The 14,337-nt window shown below is 39.3% G+C and overlaps 1 protein-coding gene across 1 annotated transcript in view; it reads left to right on the plus strand.

Moving 5' to 3' along the window:
- Nucleotides 1-14,337, plus strand: part of LOC311077578 (B-cell receptor CD22-like) — a gene marked incomplete at its 5' end in the record, with an annotated part of 296,388 nt that overhangs the window by 40,381 nt on the left and 241,670 nt on the right. The window lies entirely within an intron of this gene.

Here is a 14,337-nt window from a genome sequence, read left to right on the forward strand (position 1 = left end):
TCAGTGAGAGGCGCTGTCACTGCCCCGGCATATTTGAAAGGCTGCACTGCACGGTACAATATAATGCTGGATCATACTTATACCGAGCCACAGGAGAAGGAATCCCTCATAGCCATAAAGCAAAAAATTTATTTAAAAGGAAACGTGACCAGTGAATTCTTTGAAAGACTTTGCAAGTTGCCTGATTTTTTCTCGACAGGTAAGTCAAATTACGGTCTAAATTACAAGCTTTTTTTTTTTTCCATTGCTTGGTTGTGTAAATCATATAGGCAGCATAACAGTAGAACACGTATAGTTAAACTCTATTGGAAGGCATGTTGTCATAGCTTCTTGGCACATAACGGCTACCGTAGTTGCAACACGTATTTGAAAAAGTGAGGCGCTAGAGAGCACTATTCGTTTAAATGCAAAATACAATTTCACCGCTAGATGAGAGAAATTCCTACACAGTGTACCTTTATGCCTGGTTCAGATTACACGATTTTAGCCCGATTTTGGCACGATCCGTTTGACGTAGGGTGTCGTGGGGATTCGCAAACGACAACGGGCGTCGGGACACAAGATTCGATCGTTTCATCTCGTATAGTGTGTCATAGTGGGCGACAACCTACGTCGCGTCTGCGATGCTTCACGACATCATGACATAAAGACTAGCATGTTTAATTTTTTAACGGTCCTCCACGACGACGGCGCACGAGTGAGTGAGGGAGAGTGAGTGAGAGTGTGTGTTCGCCATAGACTGTAAAAATAGGTGTTCGCGAGTGAGTGAGTGTGTGTGACTGTGTGTGTGCGCAAGAGTGAGTGTGTGAGTGAGAGAGCGTGTGTGTGTGTGTGTGAGAGAGAGAGATGCGTGTATGTGCGAGTGAGTGTGTGTGTGTGAGAGAGAGAGAGAAAGTGAGTGTGTGTGTGAGTGCGTGTAGGTTATGTAAGTGAGCGTGTGTAGGCTATATGTGCGAGTGAATGAGTGTGTGAGACGGCTCGCGATGACTGGTCGGAAAACAACGTGTAGTCTGACATGTTTCTTGTCCACGACATGACAAGATTTTTAGGAGTCAAAATCGTGTAATCTGACACAGTGACTATCGTAACAGACAAAAAAATCGTGTAATCTGAACCAGGCATTAAGGACTAACTTGTAGGGTCTTTAACAAAAAAAGCCTCCAAAATCAAGGAGGTCAAAGGTCATGCTTCCTGCTATAGTATCATCAGCTCTCCCCAAAGTCTATTCATGCGGCCACCGGACAGACAGCCTGTCGCATCAACAAATGCTAACATTTTAAACTTCTACATGTATTTTGAGTAGATAACCGATAGTATATTCCCAGAAAAGGGTTGATTGATTTAAACAGTCTTTTAATTTTAAAATATCTAATTTCAACTTTTAAATGAATTTAGTATAAACTCTGGATGTAGTATGCTCTGGAGCACAGACTAGCTTTACTGTGACATTATCCCCCGAGGCTCATCTGGTCTGTAACTCCTCTCGTCTCTGTACGGGTCTGAAGCTTCATTTCACACTGTGGATCCCTGAAGGATCTGGGGCTGTTTTGTTTATGACAACTTAAACTATTTGCTTTTTGGATTGTTTATTTATTTATTTATTTAATAATTGCATAAAGAACTATTTCTTAAGTGCTCTGAAAATGTAAGGTGTTTTTATATTTATCTGTATTTTATTTAGTTTTAACCAGCTTATTTTTATAACAAAAAAACTGTTTAAATAAAATTTTGTAACATTTGTTATTATTCATTGATTATTTATTTTATTTATAATAATTTAATTTAAAAATAGAGATTAGTTCATTTAATAGAATCAACTGTGTGTGTGTGTGTGTGTGTGTGTTTGTGTGTGTGTGTGTGTGTGTGTGTGTGTGTGTGCAAAACAGCTTAGAAATTATATTAAATTATTATTATTATAATTTTTTTTGAAAATGTAAAAATGCAGTTTTCTGTGATGGTCGTGTTTAGGTGTACGGGATAGAAAATGCAGTTACAGTACATTAATCATTATGGCCATGAAAACCCCACCCCATAAAAATTGAAACCCAACATGACAGAAATGCTGATTGAATCTTTTTATATAAATGAGATTTAAGATGACTAAGTACAGTTTTTTCTTTAAAATTTTCAACAAGTTTTTGAACAGACGTTGTTTAATACAAATTATACTCTAGGTCACCGTTAAACAAAATCATTACAGTAATCTTCTAAAAGATAAATAGAAGATACGTATGTATTAAAACTTTCAAGATTTAATTTAAACCGTCTTTTCATTTTAAAAGATCATATTTAAACTTTTACGATTATGCTTTGAAATGAATTTAGTACAAACAAAACTTTGGCTCTGGAAAGGCGTTAGCAGACTAACATTACATACGCTGTGACATGATGCACAGAGGCTCATCTGGGGCCTTATGTATCAATCTCGCGTACGCACTAAAACTTTGCTTTCACGCTCACGGTCGGATGTACTAAAAGTGAAATTAACGCGAGAATGTGCGTTCCTCCACGCCAATTTCATGTCTGGCATACGTACATTTCTCATTGGTTTTGTCCGTTGGCGACTCTTACAGGCAATGAAGTGAAGTTGCAAACATTACACAACGAATTATTCTACAAGTCTATCGCACCACCACCTGTGGGAAGCATTGCTATTAATTTGCAATTTATAAAATAATTTACATATATTGTCACACGAGCCTTATGGGAATATTCTATCAATTATGCAATTAAGTAAGAACATATAATAGCATATGCAAATTGATACAACCCTTAGTCTATAAATAAAATAAAATATAATATAAAATAAAATAATATCAAATATAATATAATATTAATAAAAATATAAAATATAAAATATTAATATATATATATATATAAAATATATAATATAATATAATATATATAATATTATATATAATATAATGTATAATAATATATTTAATATATAATAATATAATATATATAAAATAATATAAATAATAATAATAATAATACCGCATTGACGGCATCAGCCAAACTCTCCCGCTCATATTTTTTCCTTTTGTTATTAATTCCGGAGGACAAAGTTCCAAATAAAATAATTTTTTCTCGTTTCTACCTCCGATAGTAGCACCTCCAATTCACTTTCTGTAAAGTGGGCTCATTACCATATTTAAATTGATTTAATTAAGGGAGGAGACTGGGTGGGGCGTTGTGCTCGTGCATGTGCGCTCAATTTTACGTTAATTGGGATGTACAAAGAGAATATGCATGGGATCCTTCGGGCAGAGATTCATACATCTGTTTTTTGCCCGCTTCAGGTTGGTGGAGAGTTCCTGCCTCAAGTGGAGGAGTTCAAGTATCTCGGGGTCTTGTTCACGAGTGAGGGAAGAACGGAACGGGAGATTGACAGACGGATCGGTGCAGCTTCTGCAGTAATGCGGTCGATGTACCGGTCTGTCGTGGTGAAGAAGGAGCTGAGCCGCAAGGCGAAGCTCTCGATTTACCGGTCAATCTACGTTCCTACTCTCACCTATGGTCATGAGCTTTGGGTCATGACCGAAAGGACAAGATCCCGGATACAAGCGGCCGAAATTAGCTTTCTCCGCAGGGTGGCTGGGCGGTCCTTTAGAGATAGGGTGAGAAGCTCGGTCACTCGGGAGGAGCTCAGAGTAGAGCCGCTGCTCCTCCACATCGAGAGGGGTCAGTTGAGGTGGCTCGGGCATCTTTTCCGGATGTCTCCTGGTCGCCTTCCTGGGAAGGTGTTCCGGGCATGTCCCACCGGGAGGAGACCCCGGGGAAGACCTAGGACACGCTGGAGAGACTATGTCTCCCGGCTGGCCTGGGAACGCCTCGGTGTCCCCCCGGAAGAGCTGGAGGAAGTGTCGAGGGAGAGGGAAGTCTGGGCATCCCTGCTTAGACTGCTGCCCCCGCGACCCGGCCCCGGATAAGCGGTAGAAGATGGATGGATGGACTTCAAATTTTGAATTATTTTACATAACCCTGATAAATAAAAAAATATACTTTAAGTTCAAGTCAAGTTTTTCCACAGACCATCGATGTAGAATATTTGTTTTTATTAAGACTTTAAATAATTCATTGAATTTAATTTAAAACATCTTTTATTTTTAAAAGATATAATTTAAACTTTTAAGATTATACTTTGAAATAAATTTAGCACTAACAAAACATTAACAATGTCTCATGACTGTGAAATGCTGGTGTGAGAGAGATCTTTTTAATTTAACTTATTGCAGTTTTGTAAACCCCATTCACATGTTGTATGGACATGTACTCCTTATATATAGGAGCTTCTACAACTCTCTGAAAATGTAAGATTATTTATTTTATTCAACTTTTTTAACTTTAGTTAGTGTGAAATATACGTCATTATTAGAAAACCTCTTTGTATCACTTCCACTGTGCTCGGGAAACCCCCACTATGTGATGGAATGCAATGTGACACAACCGGATGTCAGAGCTCACAAAAATAACCCTTCATGACTTTATAACTGGGACAAAGTTCAAATCTTAATCAATAGATACCTTATACTCACAAGGGCATACATATCAACCAATTAGTCAATGTTCATACGTCATTTCCAATCCCGGAGGATTCAAGGTCAAAGGTCAAAGGTCAAGGTCAACCCAGAGAGTTAATCAATTTCATGGTCATCAATCATTTTGACATATGGTGTATCATAATTCTACTCAGGTGAATCTGAATGACTTCTTTAATCGCACACATTATATCTGTGTCTCATTTCAAAGGCTTCTTCCTCCAGAGGTCACATTTGTCGGCCGCATAAAGGATTTCTTATTTCAGAACAGTAACATTATAAAAGTGACAGTTATTCCTAATAAAGCATAGATTGTTGTAATTTCTTAATGACTTTGTAATGGTCAGTTTACTGAAATGAAGCCGCTTCAATGACGTGACAAATGAAACGTCGGGAGGACTCAGCCTTCGAAATGAGACACAGATAAAGTCTGAAGTGAGCTAATACATTTACATTTGTGCCATTTAAGCCCATCTGTCAGTAAGAATACATATTTTAATGCAAATGTAAATTATTAATAGAAATAAAATGCAACATTTTGGTTAATGAACTAATTGTTCTGCATTTGTCAATGAGAGCATATGGCGTAATTTAGATGTATTTTTAAGATGGAAAAATGTGGTTTTAAAGATACTAGACACGTGACTTTCAAATCAAAGATTGGGATCAAAGAGCACACCCAGGTTCCTAACCGACGACGAAGACTTAACAGAGCAGCCATCAAGTGTTAGACAGTATTCTAGATTATTACGTGTGGGAGTTTTTTGTACAATAATTAGAATCTCTGTTTTTACAGAGTTAAGTAGGAAATTACTAGTCATCCAATTTTTTATATCAGCTATGCATTCCGTTAATTTAGTGAATTGGTAAGTTTCGTTAGGTTTTGAAGAAATATAGAGCTGAGTATCATCGGCATAACAGTGAAAGCTAATGCCATGCTTCCTAATGATATCTCCTAATGGTAGCATGTACAGAGTGAACAGCAGTGGTCCTAGTACTGAGCCTTGTGGTACGCCATACTGAACTTGTCCATTGCAACAGTGATGTGTAAAAGAGTGAAAGTTCACAGTGGAAACAAACAAAGATCAGTTGTTCATCTACTGAAGCTGTGTTACCTGTTCTTCACACAGATACTTCATTAAAGTCAAACACCTTACTCACCTTACAGTCTGAACCTGCTCAGGTGCGTATTTCAGATGGGTGTGTTAATGTGTCTTTTGTTTTTCAGGACATCACCTGTCACATCTACTAACAAGAAACACCTGACATGAACTACACAGTAAAATTTCTGGTGTTAAATGTAACACCACTCTGTGTTTATATGGGAACCACCAGCAGGGTGTTAAAAGTAACACTAGCCGCCTTTCCATTACCCTTCAAATTGCGCAAATTGAAATTGAAAATTGAAAATACGCCCAATGGAAACACATCAATCTCGCAAAAAAACTGAGGTGGTTTTTCAGGCAATTTGAAAAAGAAATATTTTGCAACGTTGCAAAGTTTATGAAAAAAAAGATAGCTTCCAAACACATGATTAATTCACATTTGCATTTTGGGCCCATTATCAATAACCACTACAGACAGACACAAAAACTATACAATAAAATCAAATTATAAAGTGCCTATACATGTAACACCACAAAAATAATAGACTTAACAAAAGAGAAGCGCACTAAAAAAAAAAAAAAAAATCCATCAATCTCAGTCAAAAACCATTGATAACCATAATGATGACCATTTATTTTTAATAAAACATCAACATCTAAATCTCTGTTAATTCTCAAAAAGATCTTCTGTAGATGATTGACACACTCACCCACACACACACACACACACACACACACAAACATATTGTGGCGCTAACACTGTTTATTCTCTGTTATAAATATGCTTACTGGATTCACTTACTGTTGGGGGGAGGTGTCCGGGAGGGAAATGGTTAAGAGGGAGGGGCTTAGGGATGTAAGGGCGGTTTTTATGGGGGACTGTGAGGTTGCGGAGAAAAGTTAATGGAAGGGGACATCTCTGTTTTTGGGGACAGTTAGGACACCTCCTGATACCCGTGTTTATGTTGTACACATTCAGGAAATAAACCTCAGCCGTTTGGTGCTTATAAACCGGATCCTCGTCTCCTGTCTGTTTTCTCTGGGAAAGTGCACGACGTCACACTATAAACATATAAACCCGTGGATAAAGACACACAGGGACACAAACATACATTTACACCTCATAACAGCTCAAGAGTGCTCATAACACCAAACAAACAAACGCTTGTGGACAAGCAAACACACAACAGAAGTTAGCATGACCATCTCAAAACACAAAATGCATCAGTATACAGTAAAATATGTTATATAATATAATAAAACACTTACTTGTGTTGTGGTTTCATTCTTTCTTTTCAGGGAAATGACTTCAGAGATCTTTGATGCCAGAAATATTAGACTTTATTTCACAAACGAAGCCGAACGCCTCCTCTGCAGAAAAGGTGCTCTAGAAAGTAGAAAGAAGTGTCCAGCTTAACATATATACCTACTTCCTTGTCCACAAATGGTCACCTCCTATAGATTATTTTTGGTGAGACTTTGTACCAGGTGACTTTACTGAAAAAGCATTCTCTGCTGTGTCACATTCCTGCTCTCAGGCTTCCAAAGTCAAACCAAAGACACACACACAGAAAGGAAATAATAGTGTACAAATGTATAGCTAAATTACTTATTAATCTAAATAATAAAATCTTCAACATTCCCTCCTCTGGGGCTTATTTAAGCCCCACTATCGTTTTCCAGAGTGTAGTTTCAAAATCCAGTCCCCTCAGTTATACTGCCTTAGTGACTGAATTAAGTCACTCATTCACATTTTTCTTTCAGTTGTTTTGCTTTTCTTTCAATGGAAAAAGTAAAAGATTCTCTGCTCCCTAATCAAACAAAAAATTAAACATTGTTACAAGTGTGTGGATGAAATTGGTTCAGCATTGTCTGTTATTGTCACAGTTATGTAGAGCAGGGATTCCCAAACTTTTTAGCCCGCGACCCCCATTATAAATAAGCTGCTGCCCCGCGACCCCGCCCCTCCACCACCCCAGGTTCCGAAATTAACTTTTTGGCTCACCTGCCACGGGGACTGGTAGATGAAAAAATCTACCAGCCAAACATATTTTTTACCGGCCAAAATAATAAACAGCCTTTTTTTTTTTTCACATATACATTCATTTCAGTACTTTTAATTGAGATAATAAGGTAGGCCTATTATGTTTAATACAAACATAAAAAAAATGTCCAGAGCAAAATTTAAAATGTATAATAAAAATAATCTATATAGCCTATATATATTGATCAAAATGTGAGAAATATCTGAAATATTACTATCATTGGGGTGAAATAATTATTTTTTTTTGTCAGTTTTGTTACCTGACTCATGTGGAAGGGAAGGCAGAACGTACTCGGTTACTTGCGTAACCTCGGTTCCCTGAGAGATAAGGGAACGAGTATTGCGTTGCAAACGCTATGGGAAAACTCCTTTTCTCGAGAAAAGAACGGCCATAGTGTGTAAAGCAGAAGCAGCCTGGCCAGCGGCGGAGTATGCACGATCCGCGAGTGCTGAAGATGTTCTGCACGGCTTAGATGGGTGCGAAGCCTTTGCTCTCCAACTGCCAGCAGGACACAAATGGGCGGCGACCGCTTCTTCCAGTGGCGGGAGCTTTTTCCTCAGCGCCGTCAACAGATAGAGCGTTAACTGTACGTACACACCGCCGCCGACTTGAGCTGCAAAGAATCTCTGGCCGTCCTGTCAAGGACGCTTGTCAAAAAGTACGGGGAAGCTTGACGGCCGGGGCTCTCGCTCTCTCTCTCTCTCTCTGCTCGTTCTTAGAGCAGAAGAGCGCGTGCGCGCTGAAAATTTCATATTTCTCCGTGTGGCGGATAGCCTTTTGAGATTTACTCGCCAAACAGAAAATCTACCCGGTGTGATCGTACGTGCGAAAGGGTTAAATTAATTGCAACAAAAATATATAGGGCCTATATATTTTTTCCACTTTTTTTTTTTATAAAGAAATCATCTGTCGCGACCCCCACTTTGGGAACCACTGATGTAGAGTATGTCAAACATAAAAATCCCTTGTACTATAAAGTTCTTCTTACGATGTAGATATCCTTTTCGACTAAGACTCTTTGCGCATCATACACAGCAAAATCCCCAGTGTTAAATTAACTCTGCTCAGTGTTTATATGAGTCCACACTCAGAGTGTTATGAGTAACACTGAAACAGTGTTAAAGTTAATGAGATAATTAAGTGATTAATTGTGTGATGATTGAGCATTATTGAAGACACCTGATGTTAACAAGCAGAATCACTGAAGGAGAAAATTAATTTGAATTAATCGGTGTTTAGTTTAGTTATACTCTTGACCCTTACTTTTTTAACTTCATCTAGTTTGGCTGATTTAATTCAGTTATGACAGCCAGATGAACAAAGAGCAAATGTGATCTGATGGTGTTGGTTGTGTTTTAACATAATCATTAGTTGGCCTGAATCTCATTGGAACATAATTTCTGAGTTAAGTTTACCTTATGGATTATAGCAGCACTTTCCTTGTAGATAATGCCATTTTTAGCCTTTTCAATGAAATCCAAATAAACAAATCATTTAAAAAAAAAAAAAAAAAAAAAAAGCTTCTTCGAAAGTATTATAAGTAGGCACACACAGACATCAAGAATTAGCGTATGAATCTCAACAATGGTGACAAACCGAACATACTCTGAACATAAGCTCATTATTTATTCATGCAGCAATGCATGATGGGAGCCATGAATGAGTTTTGATTGGCGGCACCCAGAATGCACTGCAACATGCTTTATTATTGTCACCATTGTTGAGATTCACAGGCTGATTATTGATGTCAGTGTGTCCAAATAAAATACTTTTTTCAAAATCTTTTGATCAGAACAACTTTTAAGAAATCTTTAGGATTATATTGATAATGTTGAAAATAGTATACTGTAGAATAACAGGCTGCTGTAATCAACAAGGAAAGCCTAACTCTCTTAATGAGTTTAATGATTCAGGTCAAATGATGATTATGTCAAAACATAACCAACACCACCTGCTCAGCTTTTCTTGTTGTTCATCTGAGAGTTATAACTCAGATACAACAGCCATACAAAATCTTATCTTTACTAGTTTAAGGGTCAAGAGTAGTGGTCGACCGATATATCGCCAAGGCCGATATATCGGCCGATATTTGGCATTTTTGAAATATCGGCATCGGCCGATAAGTTTTTCTGATTGGCCGATGTGTTGAGAGCGGGACTTTTATTTTGACGGCGCTCCGGACTTTTATTTTGACGGGTGGTGCTCAAGGTTATAATCGTTAACGAAAACGAACGAAAAAACGAAAACTAGGTGGGAAAAAACATTGTCGTTAACTGAAATAAAAATAAAAACGAGGCATTACAAAAAAACGATAACTAACTAAAACTGTAATGTGTGTTTGGCAAAACTAACTAAAATAAAATAAAATTATAGAGTAAATGTCCTTAGTTTTCGTCTTTGTCAAGGTCTTTAATTTTTTAACGCTATTTAGAACACGCAGCGTATTCGTTCAGCTGCATTTCCTTTCCCTGCTCTCCCTCCGTCTCTCTGTCACTCATGTGTCTCTCACATGCGCGCGCGCACACACACACACAGCCCCTCCCCTCCGTGCACACCGCGTCTCCATGAGAACGACTTCGTTCGACGTTGAAGTTCGCGAAAGGTTGGTATCTCCATCTCTTGAACACCTTTACACAATCAAACATTAGAAAGTGATACAAAAATATTTTAAATTCTGAATATAATTTTGTCAGTGTGTTAATGTTGACCCGAGAAGCGATTATGCCTTCTTTAGAAAGCTAACTAGTCGTAAGTTTGAGGTAAAATGCACTTTTTGGTTGTGGTTGTCGATGTCAAAACACTATATAAGCTGTGATTCAAATATAAAATAATGTTATGTAATTTTTTTACTTTTACACTGAATGTTTGCTGCTTCAATCCAGATGAGTAGGCTATTGACTGTAGGCTATAGAGCTCGGGCGTAGATGTTATGGAATGATGCATTGTGGGTAACGGCGGCCATTTTAGAGGCAACGCAGAAGCCGGTTTGTAATAAGATAATAGCGTAGCCGGCCGGTCTCCAGATAGAGTTATGGACCGTGACAAAAAAAAGTTGTCTATACCATATACGGACAAACTTCATAATGAAGCCAAACAACGGTACTTAAAAAAAATTGAGATTATAGGCGGAATCGATCCCTATGAACACAATGTTTGGTGTAATAATTATGAAAATTTACCAAGCCTCAGTTTCCCTGATATTTTCTCTTACCTGGTCTGTGGAGTGAGCGCTTACACCTCCGATCAATTTAAAAAATTTAAGTCACTGGAGGCTCACCTGCAATTCACTAATGGATGGGTGCAAGATCTGCAGATCTGCAAAGTAAACGCGGAGAAAACAATTGTTCGCACCAAGGTAACGTTAAAGTAAACCAAGCATCAGTGGTGACACACACACTTGTCAGATTCTGTGAGCTATGAAGCTTGTCTATGCGGGTCTGTTACACTTCGGAAGTAATTACTCACCTATCATACGTGCAATAATCCACTGTTTTCGTCTGGTAGTTCTGTAATCCGGTATGATATTGACGAATATTCACCTCAGACACAACCCACCGTTCACCAAAACTAGACGCCTCGCTTCCTAATTTGAAGTTCGTTCCGGTTGTGACGTCGACCTCGCCCGATTGGTGGACGGCGGCCGGTGATCTAATTTAAAGGGATATTTTAATAACTAACCTAGTGGAATATCAACGTAGTAAAATATTATCGCAAATGTCTGTATTTATTTGTGCATAATAAAAGCTTTTGTTAAACACAATAGTGCTCAAATATTTCAGTCTGATCTGTGTGCAAGACAGCTCACTGAGGTCTCTGCATTGTAGCTTGAATGTTATTCCTGATTTTGTAAATGGCTTTGGTTAAAAGCATCTGCTAAATGAATGAATTTAAAGGAGGGAGTGGCAGCAGTTGTGTCATCACCCCATCCATCCTTGCAGCCACACTTGTGTGCTGTTATTGTGCAACATCTGAAGGATATCTTTTTTAGGTTATGCACTCCCAGCGGCTGAATGAACCTCCACTTCAGCCATGGGTTATCCTCAGCTCCTGTGGCAAGGTCGATAATGGGCATTGCACATGCATGGCTGGCCTTGCTGAGTCTTGCACCCATGTTGGGGCTTTGCTGTTCAAAATCGAGGCAGCAGTGAGGATACAGGGGACCAAGACGGTTACAGATGTGCCAGCGTACTGGATGATGCCCTCTAATGTGGACAAGGTTCGAGCGGAGGTGGCCCACAAAATTGATTTCACCTCTGGTGCTGCTCAACGGAAAGAACTGGACCGGCGCATCAGTGGAGAAAAAGGCAGGCCAGGTATTCGTACCCGTGCCGGTAATATGAGTTCATGTGAACACAACCCCACACTTTCTGACCTGTCACCTCTTTTAAGCGTTTTGCACACACACAGCAAGGCTGTTTGTCTGACGGGGATGGAGGACTATTATCAACATTATACAGACCCTGTCCCCCCTCGCATACTGCCAAAGTCCTTGCTGCAGCTTCATGATACAGGCAAGTATGGATGTGAGTTGTCTCTCCTCCAACAGCACTGTGAGGGCCTCGCAGACATGATTGCGGTAAATGAGGCACAGGCAGCTCTGGTGGAAGCCGAAACAAAACGGCAATACCTATCGCCGGCCTGGTACGCCCTGAGAGCAGGTAGGATAACCGCATCCAACATCCATGCGATTGTGTCCACCAGTGTTTCCAAACCTGCCATCTCCACTGTGAGGAAGGTCTGCTACCCAAATAAATCAGCCACCACTGCTGCTACCAGATGGGGGATAGAACACGAGGAAGAGGCAAGGCAGGCCTATATCACTGTTATGGCACCGCAGCATGAAAACCTGAAGGTGGAGCAATGTGGGTTCATATTAAATCCATCCTTTCCAGAAGTCGGGGCCTCACCTGATGGGCTCATCCACTGCACTTGTTGTGGAAAAGGCTGTCTGGAAGTCAAGTGCACGTTTAAGCACTGCAACACCCACATCCTACAAGCCTGTGCGGATGACATGAATTTCTACCTCCAGGTAACTGATGGTAAAATTAGCTTGAAGAAGACACATCCATACTACAGCCAAGTGCAAACACAAATCTTTGTGATTGAGTCAAAGTTCTGTGACTTTGTAGTGTGGACTGTGTCGTAGTTAGAATTTTACCTGATGCAGGTTTTTGGAGCATGTGTTTAGCTAAAGCACAGGAGTTCTTTCTGAAAGTGTGTCTGCCAGAGCTTGTGGCTCACCATTACACTAGGGCAGCCTCCACAACACCACGCCAAGCCTTTAACAGGAGTCTCGCAGACATCTCGCACAGATCCCCCTATGACATCCAGGCCAAGGAAACGGGCTCTACAGAAGAAAGACAAACTATGGTGCCTCTGTAGAGGTCCTGAAGGACTGGATGACATGGTAGCATGTGACAATGAGAACTGTGTAGTTCAGTGGTTCCATCTCCGGTGTGTGGGGCTTAGTGAGGCACCTTCAGCCAGCGAACCGTGGCTCTGTGCTACCTGCACACAGACAGGCTGACATATTTAGGCACTATTGTGTGTTGGTAGGTGTTGCGGCTGTAAGCAGTCCAACAAAGTGCTGCTGAGAGGGACTAAACACAGATACATAAACACACTGTGACGCGCTCGAGATTGTTTTGCAATGATTCGCTCCCAGGCTCACCCCCTCTCTGTTAAATATTAAAATATATATATATAAATATAATATATATATATATTTTATATATAAATATTAAGTATATAAAAATGTTATAGTCTGTGTATCCTTATGGAAAAAATAACTTATATTGTTCGTACTGTACATACTTTCAAATGAAATTTTTATTATTTATTTATTTTTTACTTGTTTACTTGCATGTTCTGCACTTCTGCACTTGTTCTTATTGTTTACTAATCCATGTTCTGTACACTTATTGTTCTTATTGTGTGTTACGTCCCAGGTCTAGGGTTCAGGAGAATGACATAAATAAATTCGTCACACCTGCCTTCTTGTTTCTTTCTTTTTATTAGTTTGAAACAAGTAAACAAAAATAGAAAAGCACAAAATATCAAAAAGAAGCAAATTAAAGAGAGAGAGAGAGAGAGAACATGTCTCATCATAACTATATATACATCAATTTCATGTTGCACAATATATTGTTACTGTGAATTTTTATCTAAACAACTGCAATAATATATGCACCAAACTTCTAACAACAATATAGCAATATATACAGCAATATAACAGTAACAATGACAATAATAATAGTTCAGCTTTCCTGTTACATTATGGTTTCATAACAACACTGGGGCACATATTAGTCAGAGCACAGCACACGCACACAATTTTGTCTAGTAAGACCATGTTTTCGCCTTCGCAGGGAACCACCATGTTTAGTGGAATTGTGTCATTCAATATGCTGTACTTTCCGCGAACACAACCGATTACCCTCTCCACATGAACCCTAAGGTGCGCTATCTTCCTGGTGTCTTCCACGTCCTTCGCATCCAACTGACAGCGGCCTCGTGTGAAGGCGGGTGTTTTCACTTCAGCACACATCAGTCCAACGCTGTCCCTGATGTCGAACCCACGATCCGCCAGCACCAAGTCTCCAGGGAGCAGATGATTAAGAATGCCACAGTCCTCTGTCACCTGTT

This window comes from Abramis brama (assembly GCF_963993115.1).
Source record: "Abramis brama genome assembly, chromosome: 2".
NCBI classification, from domain to species: Eukaryota; Metazoa; Chordata; class Actinopteri; order Cypriniformes; family Leuciscidae; genus Abramis; species Abramis brama.